The 19,738-nt window shown below is 41.5% G+C and overlaps 1 protein-coding gene across 1 annotated transcript in view; it reads left to right on the top strand.

Annotated features, from left to right (window-relative positions):
• Positions 1 to 12,465: 12,465 nt before the first annotated feature.
• Positions 12,466 to 19,738, top strand: part of LOC114873494 (unconventional myosin-IXb) — a 55,106-nt gene continuing 47,833 nt past the window's right edge. Inside the window, exon 1 of the mRNA XM_029181875.2 lies at positions 12,466 to 13,572. The gene's annotated coding sequence lies outside the window, so the exon portion shown is untranslated. The remainder of the gene's footprint in view (positions 13,573 to 19,738) is intronic.

Genomic DNA, 19,738 nt, shown 5'->3' with positions numbered 1-19,738 from the left:
ATATTTTATTTATTTAATGAAATTAGTTACAAGGATTCCGCGGCATAAGACCGTGAAACACCATCTCATGGGAGATAAACCCATGCATTACTAGGCCTTTGCAGGCGCAGCTTTAGAATATGGAACATATGAAAATATGTTACCATATTCTAAACTGTAGTCCTTTTGTCTATACTAGGGGCGTCCGTCAATCTGACACCGTTGGATGCAACGTGTTGGACGGGCGGGTAGCGCTCTTAGCGAAGGGGTGCATCCTGTCCTGGCGTTACGACGTCCAGGCGGGGTGGGTGGTATGTAGCGTCGAGCGTAAGTTCAGGGGGCCTAAGAACCTCCGTTGCCAGCTGATATTAGCAGTGAACGCATGTTTGAGTCATATTTGTTCAATTTTGCTTTTCAATATTTGCTCTTCAAGCATAATTTAAAGCTCCCCTTTAGTTATGTTGAAAGATCAGGATTTTCTATTTTAATTAGTGTTGCGATAAATTTCCAGCGCGAGAGTAACTATGACGATGCACTTACTAGTATTCGGTGGGAATCCTTTTGCTTTTTAAACTCAATGTTTTATTTAATTAATCAAATTAGTTACAAGGATTCCGCGGCATAAGACCGTGAACACCATCCCATGGGAGATAAAACCATGCATTACTAGGCCTTTGCAGGCGCAGCTTTAGAATGTGGCGGAGTACCAAATCTTCCATTTGATAAACTGCTGCCTTTTGTCTATACTATGGGCGTCCGTCAATCTGACACGTTGGATGCAACGTGTTGGACGGGCGGGTAGCGCTCTTAGCGAAGGGGTGCACCCTGTTCTAGGCGGGGTGGGTGGTATGTAGCGTCGGGCGTAAGCACAGGGGGCCTAAGAACCTCCGTTGCCAGCTGATATTAGAAGTGCACCATGCGTCATAGTTGCTCTATTTTGCTTTTCAGTATTAGCTCTTCTTTCGTACTTGAAATTCATTCTGTCACGTTCACGGTTCTCGACCATAAACACTCATCATTCACACTTCAGCCTCACAAACTCTATCACATAATCATTTATCCACCCGCATACCCCAGTATAGTGAAATATTAGCCCGTTAGATTTTCTATTTTAATTAGTGTTGCGAAAAATTTCCAACGCGAGAGTAAATATGACAATGCACTGACTAGTATTCGGTGGGAATCCTTTTGGTATTTATTTGATAAAATTAGTTACAAGGATTCCGCGGCATAAGACCGTGAAACACCATCTCATGGGAGATAAACCCATGCATTACTAGGCCTTTGCAGGCGCAGCTTTAGAATACGGAACATATGAAAATATGTTACCATATTCTAAACTGTAGTCCTTTTGTCTATACTAGGGGTGTCCGTCAATCTGACACCGTTGGATGCAACGTGTTGGACGGGCGGGTAGCGCTCTTAGCGAAGGGGTGCATCCTGTCCTGGCGTTACGACGTCCAGGCGGGGTGGGTGGTATGTAGCGTCGAGCGCAAGTTCAGGGGGCCTAAGAACCTCCGTTGCCAGCTGATATTAGCAGTGCACCATGTTAGTGTCATAGTTGCTCAATTTTGCTTTTCAGTATTTGCTCTTCAAGCATTGTATAAAGTTCCCTTTCGAACTTGAAATTCATTCTGTCCCGTTCACGGTTCTCGACCTCACGAACTCTGTCTCATAACCATTTATCCACCTGCATACCTTTGTGTAGTGAAATATTACCCCACTAGATATTAATGTTCCAGACATGTTTCTAGATCAGGATTTTCTATTTTAATTAGTGTTGCGAAAAATGTCCAACGCGAGAGTAAATATGACTATACACTGATTAGTATTCGGTGGGAATCCTTTTGGTTGTTATGTAATAAAATTAGTTACAAGGATTCCGCGGCATAAGACCGTGAACACCACCTCATGGGAGATAAAACCATGCATTACTAGGCCTTTGCAGGCACAGCCATAGAGTACGGGACATTTAAGTATGTCGCACTCCATACGCTAAGCTGTCTTAAAGTCCTTTTGCCTATACTATTAGCGTCCACCACTCGGACACGTTGGATGCAACGTGTTCGATGGGTGGGTAGCGCTATTAGCGAAGGGGTGCATCCTGCCTTAATGGCCAAGTGCCATTGCGGCCAGGTGCCTTAAACAGGCGGGATGGGTGGTATGTAGCGTCTGGCGTATGAACTAGGGGGCCTAAGAACCTTCGTTGCCAGCTGATACTAGCAGTGGACGCATGTGGAGTCATATTTGCTTAATTTTGCTTTTCAATATTTGCTCTTCAAGCATAATTTAAAGCTCCCCTTTAGTCATGTTGCTAGATCAGAATTTTCTATTTTAATTAGTGTTGCGAAAAATAACGCGAGAGTAAATATGACGATGCACTTACGAGTATAGGGTGGGAATCCTTTTGGTTTTTGAAAGTCAATGTTTTAGTTAATCAAATTAGTTACAAGGATTCCGCGGCATAAGACCGTGAAACCATCTCATGGGAGATAAAACCATGCATTACTAGGCCTTTTCAGGCGCAGCTTTAGAATGTGGCGCACGACCATATGTTACATATTGTAAACTGCAGCCTTTTGTCTATACTATGGGCGTCCGTCAATCTGACACGTTGGATGCAACGTGTTGGACGGACGGGTAGCGCTCTTAGCGAAGGGGTGCATCCTATCCTAGGCGGGGTGGGTGGTGGTAGCGTCGAACACAAGTTCAGGGGGCCTAAGAACCTCCCTTGCCAGCCCTATATTAGAAGTGCACCATGTTAGCGTCATACTTGCTCTATTTTGCTTTTCAGTATTTGCTCTTCAAGCATAGTAGAAAACTCTTCGTTCATACTTCAAATTCATTCTGTCACGTTCACGGTTCTCGATCCTAAACACTCATCATTCACACTTCAGCCTCACGAATGTACTGTACTAGTCATGTTTTTAGGTCAGGATTTTCTATTTTAATTAGTGTTGCGAAAAATTTCCAACGCGAGAGTAAATATGACAATGCACTGACTAGTATTCGGTGGGAATCCTTTTGGTTTTTAAACTCAATCCAATATTTTATTTATTCAATGAAATTAGTTACAAGGATTCCGCGGCATAAGACCGTGAAACACCATCTCATGGGAGACAAACCCATGCATTACTAGGCCTTTGCAGGCGCAGCTTTAGAATACGGAACATATGAAAATATGTTACCATATTCTAAACTGTAGTCCTTTTGTCTATACTAGGGGTGTCCGTCAATCTGACACCGTTGGATGCAACGTGTTGGACGGGCGGGTAGCGCTCTTAGCGAAGGGGTGCATTCTGTCCTGGCGTTACGACGTCCAGGCGGGGTGGGTGGTATGTAGCGTCGAGCGCAAGTTCAGGGGGCCTAAGAACCTCCGTTGCCAGCTGATATTAGCAGTGCACCATGTTAGTGTCATAGTTGCTCAATTTTGCTTTTCTGTATTTGCTCTTCAAGCTTTATATTTGCAAAGTCGAGTCACTTTTATTAAAATAGTCTGGTAAAAACGTTTATTTCCAAGCTATCCGACTATATACTCCACCCTCTTGGGGGGGCCAGTCCATATACTAAATCAGAGCTGTGAAATTTCGTCGATATTCTTACTTTTAATAAAGTGTGAATATCATCTTTAGTTTTTACTAATCATACGTTTTAGCTTAGGCATTTCAGCACACATGAAGAAAACTGGTAGGTGAAAATACCTTTGGCCTTGTTCATTTTTATGCCCAAAACTCATTCGGGTACTTAGATGTACTCGCGTGGGTGGAGGGCGGTGGACAAGGTTTAGTTTTAAGTGTAATACATTTTGGCGACTGACAAAAGTAGTGAACCAATAGTGAACCACGATATAAATTCCACATGTGTGTGTGTGGTTAGGATGTGGGATTTGTATTGTTTATTAACAATCTTAATTTACTATAATATCACAAAATACTTATCAAGAATAAATTGAAAAATTTTTACATTAGATATTGAATAGAATACGAAAATGAGATATGTTACTTTAGCGTAATGTTCACTATTATTTGTTAGTCGATTTCAGCAAAAAGGTATGAAATTATTAGAGTGTGAATGTTGAATTGAACTCGGGTGTCGGAGGCGTCCCGGGACGTTCTCCCTAGGAGTAGGCTTTTTTGCACCCGGGTGGTAGAATGAGAACCGTGGAGTGAATTTTTGTGAGAATGATTTTTGCCCTTTTTTAAATATAGCGATAGGCAGGCAGGTAGTTTACTTCTGGTGTGATTGAGTTTAGTTTATAAGTAGGCAGGGCCAGAGCAAGCTTTCATGTTTCTCTTCGTATTCTCCTCTAATACGTGAGAAGCTTGTATCTGGGGTTGGAAATTAAAAAATCAAGAGGAAAAATGAAAATGCAAATTAATTAGTTGATTAATTAATTAATTTAGCATTCTCTCTTGATTTTTTCAAGGCCAAGCCTTATTAGTTTGTAAGTCGTAGTCGTGGTACTAGACCCGATTACAAAAATGAAGTATTAAAGTGAAAGTGCAGTGAAGTGAAATTAAAAAGTGTTTTGTGCTTGGACATTTGCAAAAATTGTGCAGGTATGCGAGTAGCGATTCAAGGGATCGTTGCTCGTTTACGTGTTACGTTTTTACAAATGTCTGAGCAAACGTAAAATTTTCGCGAGTGATTTTTGTGAGGCTATTGCCGAAGAAAGAAGAGGCTACATGCCGAAGAGCCCCGGCAAAATTTGCCCAGAAGAGGGGAACTACTAATGGCTCTCCATCTTCGGATGGACAGTCATTTTGTCACTATGCTCGCTAATTTGTTTTTTTCATTTTTTGTGTTTTTCTTTGAACGGTATGAATAATATCGTCCAGGACGTATTGAACTCAAAATTATACGAGTTCAATACCCAGCTCGTTGAATGGTCAACTCGTGATTTTATTTCCTTTATTTCTTTTTCGTTTATTTACTTTATTGAAATAAATTATTAATTTCTTATTGATTTGCACATCAATTATATTTCATGTTCTTATTTTAATTATGTTCTATTTATTTAAAACATACTCTGAGATTGTAATGGTAATTATATTTTCTATTTCAGCATTTTATTGTTGAATTATTTTTTAATTGTTACTGAAATTGTAATGGTAATTATATTTTCCATTTCAGCATTTTATTGTTAAATTATTTTGTTAATTGTTACAGAAATTATAATGTTAATTATATTTTCTATTTCAGCATTTTATTGAATTGTTATTTTCTCAATTGTTTCTGATATTAGGATGTTAATTATATTTTCTATTTCAGCATTTTATTGTTGAATTGTTATTTTCTTAATTGTTACAGAAATTATGATGTTAATTATATTTTCTATTTCAGCATTTTATTTCAGCATTTTATTGAATTGTTATTTTCTCAATTGTTTCTGATATTATGATGTTAATTATATTTTCTATTTCAACATTTTATTGTTGAATTGTTATTTTGTTAATTGTTACAGAAATTATGATGTTAATTATATTTTCTATTTCAGCATTTTATTTCAGCATTTTATTGAATTGTTATTTTCTCAATTGTTTCTGATATTATGATGTTAATTATATTTTCTATTTCAACATTTTATTGTTGAATTGTTATTTTGTTAATTGTTACAGAAATTATGATGTTAATTATATTTTCTATTTCAGCATTTTATTTCAGCATTTTATTGAATTGTTATTTTCTCAATTGTTTCTGATATTATGATGTTAATTATATTTTCTATTTCAACATTTTATTTCAGCATTTTATTGAATTGTTATTTTCTCAATTGTTTCTGATATTAGGATGTTAATTATATTTTCTATTTCAGCATTTTATTGTTGAATTGTTATTTTCTTAATTGTTACAGAAATTATGATGTTAATTATATTTTCTATTTCAGCATTTTATTTCAGCATTTTATTGAATTATTATTTTCTCAATTGTTTCTGATATTAGGGTGTTAATTTTATTTTCTATTTCAAGATTGTATTGCTTAAATTTTTATTTTATGTTGTCTGTTTTGAATGGTTTCACGTTCTTATGATTTTAGGGTGGGTCACTAATGTAGCCACCTCCACGGGGTGTGACCTGGTAATTGATATCGTTTTCTAAAGATAACTTTTAGAAAGCGATATCAAGCTAAGAGCTACTATAAAAAGATTTATATATTTTTTAATTGAGAAACAATAGTTTAAATTCAGAAAAGTATTTTCGGGATTGCAATATTACCGTATAGAAAGTACAACTATAGTAATTTTATAGTTCCTTAAAAAGGAACTTGTATGATTTCTGACTAATTACAAATGACTAATTACCTCTTTCTTTTCGAAGTCGGTTAAAAATAAAATAAAAAGAACCTCCTCGTGGTAAGACCTGGGCAATCGTTATTATTTCTTACTCAAAAAGAGCTTAGTTTCACGATCTGTTCGTTTTTAGGTCTTATATTTTGCTATTCGCTCTTATATTTCACTTGTCGGTATTACGTACCGTCGGTATAATTGTCGCGTACTTTATCGACGTCAACTTCGAATTCCGCATCGGTAAAACAGTCAACGTTTCATCGAAAATTACGCTGCACAGAAACAGATTTAAGCGCCACCTCAGTTATCGCATTAAATCGCCACACTCTTTCGGAAAATCAATCGGTAAGTCGTTGAGTAGTTTGCGCCGTTTTTGTATAGATAGTGCTATGATCGAATTTAAAAAATGTTTAATTTATGGCGGTCTTTTTGAGATACTAGTTTGCTGAACAATTATTTTAATAATTGTGCGGTCTTGGTCTTCAGGAAGAATTCCTGAAATTTTAGAATCATCTTATAATAAGAACCTGCTTTTGAATAGGTTGATGTTCAGAATCTCCATCAGTGTTTTCGCAAGTTTTGCCCGCGTGTTCTTCGGATGGAAATGACCCGCGGTGTAAGGTTACAGGGTAAAGAAAAAACAAAAGAAGAAATGGCGGTGGTCCAACTGCTCTCGCCGGTCCAGATTTTAATCTGCGCTCGGGGAACGAGAAAAAAGCAAGAATGTCGTAATCTCGATTCAAACATCTGTGAGAAAGACCCACCAACAGCGGGTGTACGATATACTGTTAGGAATCTTCCTTGTCGTCGCGTCGCTGAGAACTTGTAAGCCTGTAATTGTTTATTGTAATTACGAAAGATCCGCGTGTTCCTTGGAACAAGTTTCATCCGATAGAAACCGCGGTTGTTTTATCCACATTTGTGCGACCACTTAATTAAACGTTGCGTCGGTTATTTTCAGGGAATTAACTTCGACGTCGGTCTTTCTCGTGAAAATTAATCAAACTGTAAATTAGTTCGATTTATCGACGAGTTTGAAGGGGAACGGTGGAGGAGAAGCATTATTAATTAACATCGCCAAGTGCAATTAAACTTTCATTAATAAAGTACCAATAAAGCTGAGTTATTCGAATATTAAATAGTTACCTATAATAGTATATTGTAAATTATTCAAACAAACATAAGAAATTCTCTGTAAATTATTCACAGCATATATTTCATTCACAAGAAAGATACCGTCGAAAACTTGAGAGGTTGCTTAGAGATATTCGTCGTGGACACCCGTTACATAAATCTGATCGACTTAAACGATGCTCGGGGCGAAACTTTTACGAGACACGCATTCGTTATCCATTAGGGTAAGTGTAGCACGTGTGGTCATGTTACCGTGTTCGACGATATTCATGTGTTACGATGAGCTGTTCAGTCGGCTCGTAACCGAGCATAATTGAATTATCATTCGGAAGTGCATGAAAGACAGGCAAACCAAGCCATAATGAGCGAAATACGCGTTACAGTGCTCGCAAACGTGGTTTCAAAATAACCCCGGTGTATTTAGGCAACAATAGATGCCTGATAAAAGCGACCATGATTATTCCTCCCTCGTCCTCGCTACATCCTCCTCGCGTATTAATGGTATTCAAGAACGGAATAGCGTTAGCGAAATTAATTCGAGATTAATTCTAATTCATGGTCGAGGATGAATCGACACCAGACGGCAAATACTGTTTCCATGTTACTATTGTGGATAATACTGTATATTTCTTTAAAAAACCGTATGAAATACTGTTCTTTCCATATATTCGAGGAACAATAGCAATGCAACAAATGGCACTATTGTAAATTAAGCCATAATTATTTCCTGATTTTTCTTAACCGGAATGCACTATTTTGTATTCCCAGGGGTTGTCACTGGTTTCACAATTAGGACGTTAATTTTACTTTAAAAAATTAGGTCATCCGATTGTCAACTTCCACCCGTGTCGCTGAAGTTTATTTATTTTTCTACTGCAGTTAATTATCGTTCTCCCGGGTATTTCGTTATTTGCACTGATGCGCATTGTTGCAAATTGTGTACCATTCCCGTGCTGTTAAAATGCTTCCTTTTCCCTCTACTCCTGTCTCGATCTCTTTGAGATGTTTTGTACGCGATCCTGATCCTTTTCTGCGCTAGCTCAACGCGATCCTTGCGATTCTTCGAGGCTTTAAATGCGTGCTCAGCGATACAATAGGAAACATTTGTATGCCGGTGATTCCTTTGATACGGCACGAATGGAGATTTACCGAATGCGAGAGGCATTCTTCCTGGCTTTTAGCGGTTTTAGCTTCTTGTGTATTTGGATGCTTAGAGTGGCAACGTTTTGTCGTCAGTTTCAAAATTCAGGAATTTAGAAGTTGAATTATGATACCACTTCTTTTTTTAATTATATTCACAATTGATCAGTGTTGAAATTATTAAAATATCATCGAATCTTAATAATTATTGAAAATTTTCAAGTAACAATTCATTACTTTTTATTTTTGCTCTTTCTCTTTCGAATCCCCAGCTAAATTACCGTAGCCACCTCGTTTCCGCCCGGTCCATCGATCCTCGAATCTCCACGATCGGAATTATTGATCGCCTTTCACGGAACGAGCCGCTGTAGCATCGCGCTGAAAAGCCCTACCGTCGATCTTTTCGCGTTTTATCCGACCGACGAGTCGAAGTGACAATATTGCCACGCTCAGCACGGTTTCGGCGACGAACCGAGGCTGGTCGCTTTATCATCCTCTCGATTTCGAATTATCGACTGGTTCTCCTACTCGCGGTTCTACTCGCACCTGGATTTATCGGATCGTTTGACGAACGAGGACAATTAATAATGGACGGCATTCACTGATCTTGATCAACGCGCGATACAGTTAAGCCTATTCGTTACTCGAATCGTTGGCTATGATTTTGAAACAAAGTTTGTCATTTCCAATCGGAGCAATTAAAATTTTCTTCGATTCGAATTAATTTAAATTAATTTAAATTAATTTAGAAATCATCGAATATCAATGTAAGCGGATCGGATACAAGTTAGTCAGACGTACAAGGTGGAGAACGGTTTCACGAATTTTTCCATCATTGGTCTCGGGATAACACTTGTCCACGATGATCGATCGTATCGAAGGATCGCGTGGAACTCGTTTGACTTGTCAATCGCGATCGCGGGTTTCCTTAACCCGTGACCGAGCGCATTTATCGTCGGATTAGTGTCCAGAGTACTGGACATCTCGTGGAAGATGAATTTCTTACCGTATATTTTTACCGTTCCTCTTATTTTCTTCTTTTGCCGTGGAGTTTCGTTTATCAGATGAAGATGACGCTATTATAGTGTCCTGGCTTGTGTTAAGGGGACGCGATTGCCTCTGGCTGATGTCAGTGTAATTTTCACGTCCCCCCTCACTGACGAGTTTCGTTCGTTCTTTTGGCAAAGATGAATCATAAATCGTCCCTTTTTCTCCGAAGACTTTGTAGATTTATTTATAAGTACTTTAACGTAGAGGTCTAGGTGGGTGAACCTAGATTTTAATTCGTGATTCAAAGATCATCCAACATAGTTGTGGAGAACGGTACTCGGAAGAAGAGAATAAAAGGAGGGACCGATTCACGGTGTACAATTAAAGGTGTTCGCGCGACAGTAGCGATCGTTTGGTCGCTTCGAACGGACGTGTAATAAGTGCACGCGTCATCGTGGTGTTTTCTTACATCGGCCTGGTGTCGCGTGGGGGTTAATTGGCAGTCGGAGAAAAGGCTTTCATTAGAGAGGGCTCGTGATGCATCGTCGCGCGACAGAAGCGAGCGAATCCAACGATCCGCCCCCTCCAATGGCTATCGTAGCCGATGAAGAAGAGAGAAGAGGAGAGACAGGACACACGGAAGGAGGACAAAAAGGATAAATGAAGGGAAGATCGAAGGGACGAGATTAAAGGGAGAGAGGGAGAGACCGAGGTATGAGGTTTGAGTAGCGATGGGCTCGATGTACTTTGAGTACGTAAAACCGATTCGTATATTAATTATTTATCCTTAAATTCGAACATTCTAAGGCAGCATCTACCAGACTACGGCCCACGGTCCACGATCCAGATCTGGGGCTCCAAAGATTTTCATCCGGGCCCCGATTTTTATTTATAAATCTTTTGTATAAGAAATATTATTGAGAATATCTCTATTATTACTTTCCCCTTTTTAATTAGACGTTCAATTTTCCATTATAAATTGCAATGTAAATGAATGATCTTCTCGAATTCATCAAGATTATTAAGCTCTCAAAAGTAAGAGCACACTCGTTTATCGCCGTGTGTTCAAGCGGGTAAGATCGAACATCGAGGACATCCTTTTAAGAGGAATAAAAAAGAAGAACGAAAGGTTTAGAAACAGAAAGAGAGAGAGAAAGTGGAAGGAGTAGATGTGACTGGCAGGCTACCTTCGTTGTCTCGTTTACCATAATACAAGGGCTTCGCTGAGGGGCAGTCGTAACTGGAGGATGCCGAAGACCCGACTGGAAACGGTAGCAATGCATCGTGGAAAGCGCGTCGAGTCGCGTCGCGGACAACCGTGGATCCGTGGACTTAAAGGACACGGAACGGAAGGGTATAGAACACGTGATACCCTGTCGTGGGTTCTGTCTTTCTACGCTGTACCACGACGCTGTTACGTGGCGTTCGTTGCTTTTACACGACGTGAAAAGGAACGATCGCGGGTTCGCCGTTCGAACAAGCTGAGTTGGAAATTTCTGCTTCGAACGGCTAAGGCTGATGTAGATATAGTCGTGAAAGACGGACAGGAAGGAACGAGCGGAGAATGGATGGATCCGAGATTTTCTACGAGAGAATGGAAGGAAAAAGTATCGTTATAAATGGCAGAGTTTGGTCAGCTTGTCGTTAATTGGATGGACGTTCTACGTTTATTAGATTATCGAGAATTTATGGGGAGGGACCGTCGAAGGATCGGTTCGCCAGGCGAGAATACAGTCCGTCTGACATCAGCTCGGACATAGAAATTTTTCATTGAAACCTGATGGAATTTTTATCTAAACGAAGAAATAAATGTGTCTTTCAATATCAAACTGCAAACACTGTTAAAAGTATCAAAGGGAAATTTTCCATATCATTAAAGAAGGTTGAACATTTTCCTCGTTTAACTGCAAATACTCGTGAAAGTTTGAAAGACGAACGGGAAGTCTGAAACGAAGAAATCGTGCGATCGTTCGTCGAAAGGCCATTTCGAGTATTAATAAGATGTATGTACACAAAATGTTTTCTCAAAGAATTTTCTCTCGAAGAATTGCCAAACGAAGTGGGAGCGTTTCGGATGGTTGGAACTGTACATACAGTTTCACCGTGACAGAAAAGCAGAAGGAAGAGTCTCGATGGTGGTTGTTGGTCGTCGACGACGAAGCACGTCTGCAAATTAAGCGAGAGCGCGCCGCTTACCAACTGTTTCTTCTCGAGACGTCGAAAAGTGGGAAATCTTGGAATATCTCGTTCGTTATACGTGATTTCTGTACTCAGCTCGCTACCTTTCGTCTCGCGGATGTCCTGGATGCTTTCGTACTTGGCAATTATACGAGAATGCGGCTCGCGATCGTTCCTGGTATCGTTTCGTCGCGAATACTGCGGCATTTCGCCGGAAATATTTGGCAAACTCCCCTTTTCTCTCGACTACTTTGTACATTCTTATAACCCTTCACGTTCTAACGTTATTTCTTCCATTCATTTACCAAACATACTTTTGGGAATATTTTTTGGGAAATTTTAATTTATATAGTTGCTCGGATAGCGAGAAGAAAAAGCAGGATTTTCAGGTGGTCAACGGTTTTGGTACGCAAGGGCCATTTGACGGACCACGACGTCCTCCCTTCTCTCCGAAGAAGGACGCTTTGCCGAGGATCTTATTCCATCCTCCCTCTTCTCCCTCTCTTTCTCATCCTTTCCCATCCCTCCTACTCCTTCTACTTCTCTTTCGGCCTTCTCCCTTCCGTCCTTTACCATTTCGAAGTGGCTGTCTTCGTTTTACCAGACCGTGCGATCCGCACACGCCACTTCTTCTTCAGTGGCCGGTGGTACCACTCTCGGCTAGATCGCGCCAAGCACACCTCCTCTTGTGTTCCTTCCTCTTCTTCATCTTCTTCTTCACCACCACCACCACCACCACCACCGTCATCACCGCCACCACTCGCCGTCCAACACCACGTCCACTCCACCTCCTTTGCTATTCTTCCAGCTCGATGAAGTAACGCGGCGAGTACGTGCACGCGTCTCTTCCGCAACTCGAACGGTTCGTTTCGTAGTGGTTCCCTTGATGGACGCGGCCAGTCCAAGTTCACCGGGTCGTGTGTCGATCATCGGTGAGTGAAAGATGCCTCGCGATCGGACGAGAAGCGACGAGCAACCGATCGTCGATGATGATCAATCGATGCGTCTATTCGAAAGACACGTGACGCGAAGAGGTCAAAGATTCTTCGGATCGTGAAAAATCGATACGTCCGCAGGAAGATGGAACGAAGAACTGGAACGATGTTGTAATTCGAGTAGGATAGTGGTGATGTCGTCTCGTTTGCACGTGGTTACCTTGACCGGATACGCTGGGAACCACGTGGAGACACGTTTGGTGAACGATATTCTTTAGAAATTTCGAAACAAGACGTCCGTTCCGTTGTTTCATCATCGGGCTTTCAATTCTTTTTTATTTTTCTTATCTCGAGACTTGATTGAAGTGTCACGAACCAGAGGAACAAGACGTTGCATCGAAACTGGACCGCATCGTGGGTGTTCGTTTTTCTACGGTGGTCAGGTCGCATTTGTCAACGTGCAATCAGAGCTAGATGGGGGACATGTGTTAAATTAATGCAACTTCTTTCGTTCCTGCCACCATCTTCGATTTGTCACACGTGCTTTTCTTCGCGCCCTAGCTGTTCGCGGTCGCTGTGAACCGTGATGGATTAACGGTCCGGAACCGAGGGGAAAAAAGCCGAGGGAACATCCTGGAGGAAGAGCTGTTACGATCTTCCACGCTTTGTTTCAGCAAACAATGAAAAACGCCGATTAATCGAGCTATTCTTGGATACCTCGACGCAATAGTGATTGTTAAACGTTGCCGGTTACGAACGGGAGTAATCGAAGCGATACAGGTGTTCGGTTTTCGCGGGAAATATTCCCAGTGATCGTAACATCGTTCCGCGATGTCGGTGATTTCAATGCCAGACGTGTGCTGAGCCTTGTGATTATGTTATTGTGTTAGAGTGTATCGTTTGGATTAATTGTCGGAAGCTTTAGGAAGGTAAGGGCTTAAAATTCTATCCTTCTATTTTCAAGATATCAGACTATCGTCAGAAAAATTGCTATAATTATTTTAATTGTGAAAAATTCAATTCGATTCAAAAATTGTACATTCTAATATCGTAGAACGTTCGAAACAATCGGTGTTCTACTTTTAGAAGATCGTTTCCAATAATTGAGCTTTCACCGCGCAACAAAACGAGCGAAAACTGGGACAGAAAAATAAAAAAATGAAATCCCAAGTTTCTGATCGGCGGATAAGAGAGATAAGAAAGTCGATGATTAACTCGGAATGTCTTCGATTTGCATGGGACAACTGTTTTAACGATTTCATCGTCGCTTTAATTCGAAAATTATACGTTTAATCGAGAGACCCGGGTAGTGGTCGATATAGTCGGGATAGTCGGGTGTCCCTGAATCCGAGTAAATATTCATTAGGCGGTCAAGTATCCCGTTCTTTCCACCGTTCCTTCGATTTGCATATCACAATCAATGTCATATCATTGTTGACTTTGAGGCTGGAGACGGTCGGTGATCGAGGTTGGCACAACCGGTGCACATCATCCGTGAATTCGTTCGTCTTTATCCTCTCCTTGCTTCCCTCTTATCGGATCACGCGTGCACGAGTATCTTTGCTCGTCTGCAAACATCTCCTGCCTCGAGTGTGTATCTTAGGGATGCTCTTTTAAACCAGCCTCCCCTTTAGATTCCCGTCTTTCTCGTTCCCAGCTCGAAGGAAACTCTGTTAACATACCGAATTACCGATTAAACGATCGCTCGAGCGTTAATAAAACTGCGAGATCGATTATTTATTCAGCGCTCGTTATACGAACCGCTTCGTTTTTATAAAATATTGAATTAATGTAACTTTAGACAGGGTTTCATCCTCGGTATGTTGAAATCGAAAAAGGGAAACGGTAATTTATTCAAGCGAGATTAATGCCGATCGGGGAAACGTTTGAAGCGATTCGAATAGATTTGGCAGGCGTGCAATTGAATTCTGATGCACGCACAATTTCGCGTACAGAAACGATCGTCTCACAGCGTTCGAATCTAATAACTCGAAACTGGAAATCGCATTGCTATGCCGTCGACGGCTTCTTGTTCTCTCGCGTTTAGCGGCTCGATCGAACCAGCATCGAAATTTCCTCACCCCCTTTCCCGTACGCCAGGCGAATTAATCGACGAGCTTAGCATTTTCAATCGGCTCCTCTATGGAACAGATATATTCTCCATTATCTTCCTCTTTCTTGTCTGAAATAATTCCAGTACAGATATCATCGGTATTTGAATTAGTGACCTAAATTGTACCCTTTCAAGTTTTCTCCTACAAATATTAAGTTAACAAATAGAATACCCGAGAATATAACAATGAATTTATAATATTCGCTAAAATTTGAATAGATTCAAGAAAATACTTTCAATTTCTTTAAAAAAGAGAAAAATATAGAATAAAATATTCCGGTCGTAAAGTGTCGGGTGTCGATTTCTACGGCCCAGTATCGTCACGTTCGAAGCTCACCCCCGTGTCCCTTAATTTCCTACGCGGCATCATTACGCTCGTAGTCGGTCGCGACGGAATTTCAGCGAGACAGGGCGATCGTGAGCGGAGAAGAAAAAAAGAGAATAGAAAAGAGGTGAGAGACGGGGAGGATGGAAAAACTCAGCGACACGGAAGAGATTCAAATGAACTGGAAATCGAGAAGGCAGCGGCCTCGAATATCCCCGACGTTTTCTCGTCGATGACGATCAAGGGGAGGAACGTCGTGATGTTTGTTCGACGACGTGATTCAGGTATACACACCGGGAGCAAATCGAGCCAACCGGCGATAATTAATCGCGACTCCACGATTCCTGGGTAAAAGGTGCTCGACACCGGCTAATCGATCCCGGCTCTCCTTTTTTTGATTGATCGCTTAATCGGCGTGAAAGGAGTCCAACCACGGGGAAAAGTTCGAAGCTTGAAAGTCCTCTCGACTGGTTAGACGGTGCACGCGAATGCGTTGTTCACCCCCGATGCAGCGTGCAATTCTTTGTTCGAGACCCGCATTCGATCTCTTTCGTGATCGAACGAACCTCGAGAACTTTGGATTATTCCTGTTTTTCCACCTTCGTCGTCGATAATACCGCGAATGATTATCGACGAATATTTGCTATTAAAATTTTTGGTTAAGGCGTGAAATTTTTCGTATGGTAGTCGGAATAATTGTACAACATGGACCAATGATCTAGGACAAATCCGTCAATGGAACTTACCCAAAGTCATCAGGACGATCCGACAATTTTCTCCTATCTTTACGTGCGATCTTGACTCGTGCGAGGCAAAACGTCTGAAAGTAGTACGAAACTAGATAGCCAGCGGCATCATAGGGTACCATAAAGGCGTAGGAGAAAGGAGGGTTTAAGTGAGATAAGACCTCATGACCGTGAAACCCGTATGGTTACCATAGAACGGTCACGACCGAGTAAACCTGAAGAGATCCTCTTGAAAACGAGCGAAACAGAGAAGGAATCGTCCTCGCGGCTTCCTCTATCTTTAATAGAATCGTGTAATTCGTCGATTACCGCAAAAACCGAGTCGATACTCGGGGTGAACGTGGTAAGAACTCGCGTAACATTCGACTCTCTTCTTCTTTACTCGTTCCTATAAATTTTCTTTTCTTCTCCCGTTCGGATTCGATATTTATGTAGTTCATGATTAATTTTATAGTAGGATCTCGGGTTTTCTCTTCTAAATCAGGCTTAGATCAGAAACGTCGGTGTTACAAGTATCTTCGACGTTGGAAAATCGTTTATCTCGGTTAGATTTCAACGAATCATTATCATTTAGCAAGGTACCGGTGAATAGCTGAGAATATACATGAAACGGTTCCTCTTTGAGAACGATATTTCCACGGCGAGCGAGTAGCCGTTCGAAGAAAAAGCTGAATCGTCGACACGTCCCTAATCCTTTCAAGGAAAGCGACAGAGTGTGGCAAAAAACAGCACGTCCAGCTTGGTCCATTCTGGTGTCACCTTTGCTCGTAATAAACGTCCGGCTGAATACGCGGTTCCGATTCATGGTTTCGCCTGGACACCTTTTATTTTTCGACGTCTATCGAAAGAGGTGGATGGCCCGTTTTGCAAGAGGAAGCCGCGCGATCGTTAGCGGACGACCCGGCTGTCGCTTTTGGTTAGCGAGCTTTTACACCTGTATCGTGCTCGTTACCACCGTTCCTTTTCGTCGAATAATAACGACGATTGGATCCATACTTTCGCGTCTCGTTGCCGTGGTCGGACAGTCTTTTTTTATAAGAAATAATAAATTGTGTCGTGTGCTGACCAGCTTGTCCCTTTCTATGCGGATAAATACTGATAAACGAATAGAAGGGTTTTTAATTTTTCTCTAACAATAAATGCAACGATTCACCTAAGAAATGCAAATGCACTCAAACTGCTTGATCAGAGAAGGATAGAGAGCGTTCTAATTAACCGAGTCGAATTTTTCTCCGACCCGATAAAGTATCGTTCACGTTGGAATAGTTAGGGTCTCCCAGGTGATCCAATGAAAAGACGCTTAGCTTCTTTCCAATTAAACCGATACACCGTTTTCACGGTGAACCAGGAATCCCAGTTCACGTGTACCGGCTAATTAGAATCCGCTCCGACTGATCTTTAATTCATGACTTATATTCAAGCGTGCCACCGTGCTCGAAGGATATCGGCCGGCCTCCTCGGTTATCCTTCTTCCACGCTTCACCTACCATTCAATTATATCTGTGTCACATTTAACAATATTTTTTTCCTCCTCCTCCTCCTCCTCCTCCTCCTCCTCGTTCCCATAGTTGGAGAGTTGCGTGGCGAAAACGATAAGCAACGTCAAAGGATCATTTGAATTTCTAATCCGTCACAATTAAACGAAAGGTAAAGGAGGTTGGCCGAAGGAAAAGCAACGAGGAATCCCATTCATCGGTCGATTTACGATCGGTCTTTCTTTCGCGTACGGACAAATCCCTTGGCGGTTTACCGATGCTCTTTCACTTCTATTTCCTTCGCGAGTTTCTACGGGCAACCATCGTGTGCGCGAATTGAAAAGCATTGAAAGACGCGGAGAAATCTCGAAGGATTTTGACCGTCTTATTTATTTTACTTTGATACCACGTCGCTGTCACGATGGTTACTTCCGTCTCGAAGGAGGACTTAAACGCATTTCGCGGTGATTAACCTTTTGATAGGAAAGAGTTATTAGAAATATTAGATGAAATTTTTAAGAAGAATTTGCAAGCTGATATCCGAAGTAAAAGTTCGAGCAACCTCGAGCCGTGTAAGATGGGAAAAGCAGACTTTAAGAGGATCAAACTCAACGTTCTGACGAAACTTGCGATATTTTCTCGAGGAAACGAGCCGTGGTTTTTGCAAACATTATCCAGCTCCCGTGGGATCGAAGGAATCGTATGGTTTTCACGCGGAACGCGTTCGATCTTGTTATCGTTCCTCGCTTCGGGTCTTGCGCGACTCACTGACGCTGTCGAAGAATTTTAATTGTTGCCTTAGAAGCGACGTGAACCGCAATCGATTAGTTTTATTGCTGCGCGGAGTAACGGCGTTCACGGATTCGATTGATATTTTATCCTCGAACGAGTTTTCTTCAGACGCGATATATCGCGATACTAATTAGCGAGAACGCGTTGGAATTATAGAATCGTAGCAAGAATAAAGGAAATTTTTTTCCAACTCTTAAATTATACTTAAATTAGAGTTTTTCATGAGAAAAAGAAGACGCTTCGCGCAGTTTGCGTGAATTCATCAGGAATCTCTTAGTATCATCTTAATAACCGCACTCAAACGCTTTATCTTTACGACCAACCACGGAATTCGTCGCGTGAAACACCATAAAGGCGTTTCGGCCGGGTTTACAAAGAGGCCGACCGGCTGGTTCTTCATCGTCCGAGACACCCGGTAGATGAACAAAAGAAATTACTTCCTTCTCCGTACGTGTGGAGGAGAGTCGGCCGACGAATAAGCGGGTTCACGCTGATAGCTTCGCCGGGAGAATATGAAATCGGGGTCACGGGATTAATTTCGACGGGGTACTGTCGTTTCTCGATGGACATTAAGCACGGCGCGCTTGAAGGATCGCCTCGACACCTTCGAGCCTAATGAAAGATTTCCGGACAATTTCGTTGCGGTAATTAGGATCTATCCGATTCTAAACTATCTGTATACAATGATTTTACTAGTTTCACGATTCACCAAATTTTTCTCGAATTTCAACCCGATAGGATCCGGTATACCGAGGACGGTACAACAATACGTATAAATAGGATACGATCACGCGGCTACTATCCGGTCTCTGGTTTGCTTCTCTACTTTGTTACCGGTCGCTTCTTTATTCGGTATAGGCATGCTCCCGCAGGAGAAACGACGAGAGATTCACGGCAGATTACGCTTGTAAGAGAATGCAAGGAACTCTCGGTGTACAGAGACCGCGATCGGGACACCCGTTACATTCTAAATACTTGTAAGCACGCCCTATTACCTGGCCGAGTTTAAACAGTATTACAATACAATAGGCACAGTCCACCCCCTTTCTATGTTAACCAAAGTCCTTTGGTACCCCATAGAACCTGGCGACATAGGCGTTGCAATACTGGGTGGCGTTATTATCGATAACATCGAAAATTACCCTTTGCAAGGCTAATTGCGAATTTTGGTAATTTAGAAATTTGACCGAAAAAATGCGTGGGGGAGTAAAAAGATTGAAGGCGAACGAAGGTGGAACGATCGGCATGCAAATTGTCCGGTTGCCGAAAACCGACAAATCACCGATGGCCCACCGCAACTCTTCTCCACGGTAGAAGGATGCCAGCGATAATTACTACAATCGCGGCGAGGTAATTCTGGTGTCTCGTAATTGTCGGCGTTACATCGTCGTGTCTCGAATGCAAATCCAGTTAAGGATCTAAGATGGTAGATTAGCGCGTACAAGGGGGGGTATACACGTGCGTGCACGCACACCTGCATCGCGATCCACCGTAGGGGTTGTCGCTTTTAAAGCCACTTACCGTGATCGTGGGAGGAGGGTGAAAACGAGCCGGAACTGGATGATCGAAATTGAAATTTACCTGTTAATGAGTATATTTATAGAAGATTTGCGAATGCCTTTTTGGTCCAGGAGGTTGAAGAAT

This window comes from Osmia bicornis, chromosome 6, assembly GCF_907164935.1.
Source record: "Osmia bicornis bicornis chromosome 6, iOsmBic2.1, whole genome shotgun sequence".
In the NCBI taxonomy this organism is placed as follows: domain Eukaryota; kingdom Metazoa; phylum Arthropoda; class Insecta; order Hymenoptera; family Megachilidae; genus Osmia; species Osmia bicornis.
The sequence above is the reverse complement of the archived record's forward strand: the minus strand, read 5'-3'. Positions and strand labels throughout refer to the sequence as shown.